This window comes from Nilaparvata lugens, chromosome 3 (genome assembly GCF_014356525.2).
Source record: "Nilaparvata lugens isolate BPH chromosome 3, ASM1435652v1, whole genome shotgun sequence".
Taxonomy (NCBI): domain Eukaryota; kingdom Metazoa; phylum Arthropoda; class Insecta; order Hemiptera; family Delphacidae; genus Nilaparvata; species Nilaparvata lugens.
In genome coordinates this window covers 544,670-552,676 of record NC_052506.1, presented here as the reverse complement: position 1 = coordinate 552,676, position 8,007 = coordinate 544,670, and the positions used below count along the sequence as shown (strand labels likewise).

The window sequence follows — 8,007 nt, the reverse complement described above, 5'->3', positions numbered from 1 at the left end:
ATACTAGGCATGCATCAACACAAGGGTTTTACACTTTTTTCTCTTCATTTTATGTTGTGTTAAATTTTCTAGTTTTTCGAAATTTGATTTAAACCTGACTATGACTATGAATAGGCCCCGTTTCGGAAAGCCAATTTTCCGACTCCAGCTGTTTTAAGTCTAGAACTCAGCTAAATCCCGAGCCACAGAATACAATATTTTGTATTCTGTGCCAGAGCTCGGAAACCGGCTCAATATGAGTTAATCAGTTAAATTATTCTTATACATTAAATGGACTTATAAATTAGGCTCTTCAATAACTTACGGTACCAAATGTTTCAAGAAATTGCGATATTGTCTGTTTTGAGAGAAATATGAAAGCTTTACTTGTTGACGTTTCACCATATTAATAAGAATGAATTGTTAATGAATATATGATATTATTTGTTTAGCTAATGCTGTTATTTACTTTACTTGTTTGTATTTGACTGTGTTGTGCATTTTTGTAATGTTATAACAATAAAATGAAATTAAGTAGTCTGTCTACAATAAGTTTGTGATCTGTGGCTATTTAAATCCTTGCTTAAAGTAAAGTTAATCATGCTATAATATTTTTGAAGATATGAGTGATGAAGAAAATATTTTAATGTTGAACCATAATGATATTACTATCGTATTTCATAAAACTTTAAAGTAAAAAAAAAACCAATCACATTCTTTGATGTGGTGACGTCCGTTTCGTGCTGGTATTGAAGCAGAATTGTTACTCAGAGACTCCTGAGTTTCTGTTTGGCTTGAAAATGTGCAATACCAGCATGAAACGGACGTCGCCACATCAAAGAATGTGAGGATTTTTAACTTTAAAGTTTTATGAAATACGATAGTAATATCATTATGGCTCAACTTTAAAATATTTTCTTCACCATAATTATGGTGGAAACAAGATGGATAACCAACAACATAATGATATGATATCATTTTATATAAATATGATTTTAATAGTTATTTACAATATATAATTGTAAATATGGTTATGTAATGATAAAGTTACAATTCCATGTGGTGATCAATGTGTATTTTGATCAGCAACAGAAATTAGCATACCGCAGTAGCCTACATAATCAAAATTCCAGTAGGTGAATAAAATACTAAAATACGCAATATATCGTCAAAATCAAATCAAATGTATTTATTCATTTAAAATACTATAAAATTTACATAAAATAAATACATATGAATAGGCTCCCCGCTTGGATGACAGGTCCGTGTGCGGGGGGGAGTCGCATAAAGCAAACAATATTCATTTCATAATAATTATGTATCACATCATTATAATATGGAGAAAATAATTCAATTTTATATACGGTAGGTAATTGACAAAATATAATACGTAAATTAAAATTTAAAAAATAAAATATATATATATACTTCAAGTGAAAGTTTGGGTTGATTTTGATGAAAAACGCTTTATTGAGAATTCTATCCGACAGCAATCAGGGGTTTATGATAATTAATTTATTACCAAATACAAAAAATATTTTTATAAATAAAACAATTAATTTTATAAATTAAAGCAAACGAGAAAATAAATTAAAAGAAAAATGGAAAATTTGGAAAAAAGAGAAACAAAAATGGAAGATCTAACTTTTTGAATATAGGACGAAAAAAGTAGAGCATCCGCCGCTTCAGTCCCGATGCTAAGGAGCCACACACCAACCCTCCGCCTGTAAACAGCGACAGTGCAGCGCTCACTTGGTGTGAATACAAGGAGTATATTATTCTTATTAATTATTTTTCATTGTTTCTAAGTGAGGACCTTGAGTTTAACAACTTTTATATTATTTTAAATTTATTTCCTACAGACTAAGAAAACGCCAGATTTTTCTCCCAAAATTGGTCATTAACAAAAATATACAAGAAATATTAACAGTTGCACTTTTCTAATATTGATAAATTTACTTTCCAGTTATCGTAAAACTAATTTAAAACACTACAAAGTTTAAGATGACCATCAATGTTTGAAAAAAATTCTTAAATGTTATTCAAGAAAAAAACTTATGGGTTCTTCTAGACCACAGCGCCAGTAGTAGTGTCTAAAAAAGGCTACTGGTAGTTTATTAGTCCTAATACAGGCTGTGTACTAGGGTGAAGTGTTAGATAACTAGGCACAGTGGCCAAACATAGGCTAGTTGGCTCAACAAAACGTACAGATGTTGCCCCGAAATTGACAATTGGCGCGACAGAGGCAATTTAGTCAATAAATAGGCCTACCATTGGCAACCATGAGAGACAGTTAGGCAAAATTCTAGCCGAGGAGCTACCGCTGTTATCTCAGTTGTTATTGAAGATATAGACTCAATTTTTTTAGGTGGAAGAGAAGGAAAAAATAAAGCGCGGTAGGCGGTAGCCTATTTTGATACAATTCAATTCAATTTTTAGAAATAGGCTAGCTGATTTCAAAACTAACCTTGAGTAACGGCGACTTTCAATATCAATTACAATTCTATTACTTGAATAACTTTTGAATACAGTACTAATAATTTATAATTCATGTAATATTGAATCCAATGATTTCATGAAGAAATCTATTTTCTCTGTTGAATAATTAGGCAGCTATGATTTATAAAATTGAAGTTACTATCATGGCAACAATGTGTATTGCCACTATGTTGATCCTACGCAGCACCGTATGCCCGCCCATCATGCCCATCATGTATTAAAGCTACCATTAGGATAGTTTTTTGTGATCACGATTACTAATCACTGTGATTAGACATTTTGATAAATATCAACATATTAGCATTTATAAGCAAAAACCTAACCTCCTAACATTTCCTTTTACCTTGTAAAGTAAAAGTAAATTCGTATGGCTTTTGTAGTTGAGGAGTCCCTTGAGGGAAGGTCCCACCGCCTGAATATATAATTTAAGCCGTCAATGGGCCTAACGACTGTCATACTTCAGCCGGGACCAACAATATAACGTGACCATCCGATAATACGGGTAAAAAGTCACATGAAAAATATCAACATATTGCCATTTATAAGAAAAACCTAACCTTTCCTTTACCGTTGTGAGAAGAGTCTTTGAATCTTTCTGCATAGGTACACTGTTAGGTGTTGATTACCAACTTTGTAATTGTGCTAGTTCTAACCTAGAATTCATCATTATCATTTAAACTGCAATTGAATAAAAGTATTTTTTCATTACAATTTTAATTAACTTAACGTGAATTGCAATAATAAGGTTTACCAACTGAGATCAATAAAGTCTGAGAAAACTGTACAGAAAATATAATAAGGTACTTTAGATTTAATTTTCAAATTCTAAACTAATCAAAAATGAGAATATTAGTTTAGGTTAGAAAATTATTCAATGCCGTCAAAATCTTGCTATAAGATTAGATAGTAATAATAGAATTATTAGAGAGACGAAGCTAAGGTAATAATAAATATTAAAGCAGTAGGTAGCGCTACAGTCGATGACGTCACTCAAAGTATCGTGCGCACAAAATGCCATCACGTGACCTTTATATAGTAGTGCGCACAGTTTGTCAAGCGAACAGATTGTAAAGCCGCGTTTACACCGAAGTTTCAAACAAAAAGTTGCAAACTTTTATTGCAAACAGCAGTTGCAAACAGTAGTTTCAAATAAAAGTTTGCAACTTTTATTTCATGGTTTTATTTCCATGTTTCATGAAAATGTTTTCAACCTTGATTATGACTCGCCTATGTTCTGGTTCCTGGGATCAGTCCTTCCGAGGATGTCAAGTGTCGAGGATGTCATTTTAGCCGCGGCGGCGTGTGTCGTGTTGTCAAAGCAACGTAGGCCGAGACGATACTGGGTGAGGCCGTCTCTGAATTCCAGAGCTACGTACAGTGGAAACGACCTGTTGGACGATTTAAATAGAGATGATGTCGACCCTCTATCAGGTGAACTGAGAACGGACGGAAGTTTTAAAAACTTTGTAAGAATGACCAGTGAGGATTTTGAATATATAACTTTATTGATTGGTCACAAAATTTCGAAAATGGATACGAATTACCGAAAGGCTATTTCTGTAACTGATTGATTGATTGATTGATTGAGTACTTTATTTATGTAGATGACAATATATACTGGCTTATACACTTATATACAATAGCTTACAATACAGCAAAGTTATAGATGAATTTGCATAATATAGACTAAGAAAATAACTATTGAACTGTATATGATATGAAAAAGCAATTTGTAATATAATAACTATAGATAATAATCATATTGTTATGCATCTACATAAATTGGCGGAGCTTTGGACATATCAATGTCCATTCTTTGGGAAGAATATTAAAAATATCCTCCCCACTAACTCTCTACCAAAACGTTGATTTCGTTATTTAAACTAAGGATTTATTTATTAATGGAAATATTGTAAAAGTTTTAATCAATATGAATATTGAAGAGAAAAAAAACAGAAAATTGATAAAGTAAAATAATTATACAGGTAGATAAGATCAAATAATTGATTAATAAAATGAAGTAGGCTGAAAGTAGATCAGGTTATCAAATTTCAGTAATATACAGCAGTATGCAGTGGATAATATTGAAATAACATGAGTTTATATAATATATATATATATATATAATATATATATATAATATATATATATAATTATATATATATATATATATATATATATATATATATATATAATATATATATATATATATATATATATAATTCGTTCTATAACATGGTTTAAAGGTTTATATTGGTGGAATGGGTGAGGGATGGTTGTCATGTGATCGTTCTAGGGCCGGACAGTTTCAGTCATTTGTTCCAAAATATGTTTTTTAAAGTCAGGTTGAAGCTCGCTCGGCTCTCGATAGACCTGATAGAAACAGGAAGTGTATTCCATGCATGACAGGCACTGACTAAGAAGGATTTATAACTGAGTGAGAGTGGAGGTGGCAGCGTAGGGGATGGCGGGGAAATGTTTCTGTTTCGTGTTTCAACGGCACATAGTGACCGAAACTAGTGTTGCAAACAAAAGTTTGCAACTCCCTTTGATCTTTACCGACTTCAGGTGGAAACAAAAATTTCTGTTGCAAACACTGAAAAACTGTTTGCAACAGCGAAATGTTTCGTCTAAAAATGCGCGTTTTTAGAGATGTTTGCAACTTCTGTTTGCAACTCGTGTTTCAAACTCCGGTGTAAACGCGCCTTAAGTCGAACAGTTTGCGGAGCGAATAACTTGTACCACCCCGCTGGTAATGGTTTATTCACTAATAAACAAACATGAACATTTGCAAATAGGTTATGGGTTAGTTTACAATATTATTCCAGGTTTTGTATGGTATCATAGCCAAGGGTGTCGTTGACAAGTTTATTCATTTTATTTATTGTCAATTGCTAATCATAATGTTATACAATAATTAGATTCGGAGAAAACAACAGGCCCAAAATTTTGAGGCTACCTATGTTTTCTTTAAAAGAATGAGGTTAGAATTCCACTTTCAAGCCCAATTTTTACTTCATAAATAACAGTTTGGTGAGATAAAATCAATTTGCATAAACCAACGTACGGTGGTAAACACTTTTCAAATAGTCAATAAGTTTATTTTATTTAGGCTATTTGATGATACATAAAACTTATTCATTTAAATGATTGGAAAGGAGCTAAAGGTACAGGCCGAAACTTTTCCTTCTCCGAATTTTGATTCATAAACTAGTCAAGAAAGTTGGTTATGTATTATAATTTAAACCATTTATTCATTAACGCTCATGTTTTCCTAGTTTTATCCCAACCTAGCAAATAATAACAGTTTAGCTTGTTAGAACGACAACTTGGTAAGTACCGGTAAAACCTAATGATAAATCTATAATGTAATAATGGAAAGAATCGGCTTGTACACGTAGGGGATTGGATATTTTTCAATGACGCATCATCCCCAGGAGACGTCTCCACCGTTCAGCTGCTTTGGGATAATACATATTATAATTTGAATGAATTTATGATTGATGATTCAAATTTTTATTGAAAGTGGTCATATTTTTGTTTTTTTATTTGACCACTCTACATTAAGATTGTACACAATAATAATAATGTGGGTCTGTTTTTGCAGTTGCTTGGTATGGATTGTAAGACACAGAAGAAGACGCATTTAGATGTTTTTGGATCTTGAATCTTGATGCTCACAGAAAAGCAAGTCAACCAGACAGGTGAGTCACACAACATAAGTATACTTTTACTCAAGTAGGCCTATACTTACTTAGTTACTTACAACTTAATAGCTGCTACAATACTCTTTTCTGGCTATCAAGTTTGTCAGTGGCTCAATTCAGGGCAGTATTCCACCACCAATTCAATTCAATACTAGCAGATAACCCGTGCACCGCAATGGGCTAATTGAAAATTTAACAGACTTAAAACTTGACCTACCTTAATCTTGAAAAATTAACAATAGGCTAATATTCTTTTATATTTAAAAGAATTAATATAACCATCAACGGTGAATAATTAATAATCTATATGCAAATTGTCAAGTTAATCAGTCCAGTAGTTGAGGCGTAATGCTTGATACTTGTAGATATCCCACTAGTAGCGCGACAGCGCCGTGGTCGTCCCTGCGGAACACACCGTCATCATAGAATTCGTGCAGGCTATAGTAAGGCTTTTGTTGTAAGTGTCTCTTCTGGAGGTCCTTGAAGGTGCCTATGCTTTTGATATTTTTTATTTCTTCTTCTGGGAGATGGTTGTAAATCCTGCTGCATAAGTATCTGGGCCCCTCTTGCGCCAGTCCAGTTCTCACTGTCAGTATATGGGTGTCATTATGTCGTCTTGTGTTGTATCCATGTATATGTTGGTTCCGCTGGAAATAATCCGGTCTTCTTTCAACCATCAGAGCTGATTCAAAGACAAGGGAGTGTTAGTATTCCAGTCTCAATAAACAAAGTTTTGCAATATGCCAGGTAGTTTTCATTGTTTATAATTCTAACGATCCTTTTCTGTAGGAGAAGAAGCATGATTTTTTCAAGTATGCATTGTGATGATCTATGAATTTCTATTGTGCATTATTCATTATCTCATTTCTATTTTCATATGTTGCGTCTGATAATTGGTGAACTGTGATTCCATTCATTCATCTGCGAATTACTTATTTTTTCATCTAATTTATCCATGTTCTTTTACAGGCTCTGAAAATTGATGAAATGGAACAAATTATTTGGACAAGACACTAGAAAAATTGTACTCGGTCGGTTTTGAAATCATACCTCAAGAAACTTGCGAGATCTTCGTCTGCACTGCACTAGCATTTTAGGTAACTATCCGAATAGCCTACTATTTTGTATTCATTTCAGTGACAAATTTTCATTTGTACCGTAAATGAATAAATGAATATCACAACTGAAATAGAGAGCAAACCTTTGTTTAGGAGGAAATTAAAAGACTCGAATAGTGCTTTTACAGTGCTACAGAACTTTTCGAATCAAGACAAGTTGAACTCATGATTGCTGTGTTCAGAAATAAAAGTATTAATTCAACATCATATCTATGCTACTTTATTGTATATAACAATTGTAAATATATGATTGTTATGGTGACTTACTCAGTTATGTACATGCAGAAATTAAGCATATTTAATAACACAGTGTTATGATGTGGCAATTTAATATCTGGGTAGAATGGATCCCTGCAAGCCATTTTTCAAAAATATACAGCAATTTGACTCTTCACTGTTTATTATGCTGCAGGCTCTTACTTTTCAAAGATATCTTGAATATATTAGATCTAATAAGCGATCTACATGAGCACTTTACTAGAGAGTGTATTCAAGTTGATACCGGTCAGGCTTTTTATTCGGTTGAGGAGATGTTAACTGGTGAAATTCCATTATAATATTGTTTGAATGCCAGACATTATAGTAATCATCGGTTAAAACATGACATGATAAATTGACGGTAGGTACCTCATATACTGACTGTGTAGAAAACATATACTCCCTATGTAAATAATTACCTTGACTTGTTAGCCTATAATGTGTAT

The 8,007-nt window shown here is 32.6% G+C and overlaps 1 long non-coding RNA gene across 1 annotated transcript; it reads left to right on the top strand.

Annotated features, from left to right (window-relative positions):
• The first annotated feature begins 5,825 nt into the window (after nucleotides 1-5,825).
• Nucleotides 5,826-7,512, top strand: LOC120350156. Its single transcript, XR_005570658.1, has 2 exons — nucleotides 5,826-6,182; nucleotides 7,155-7,512. It is a non-coding gene; the product is annotated as an uncharacterized LOC120350156 (long non-coding RNA).
• The last annotated feature ends 495 nt before the right edge of the window (nucleotides 7,513-8,007 follow it).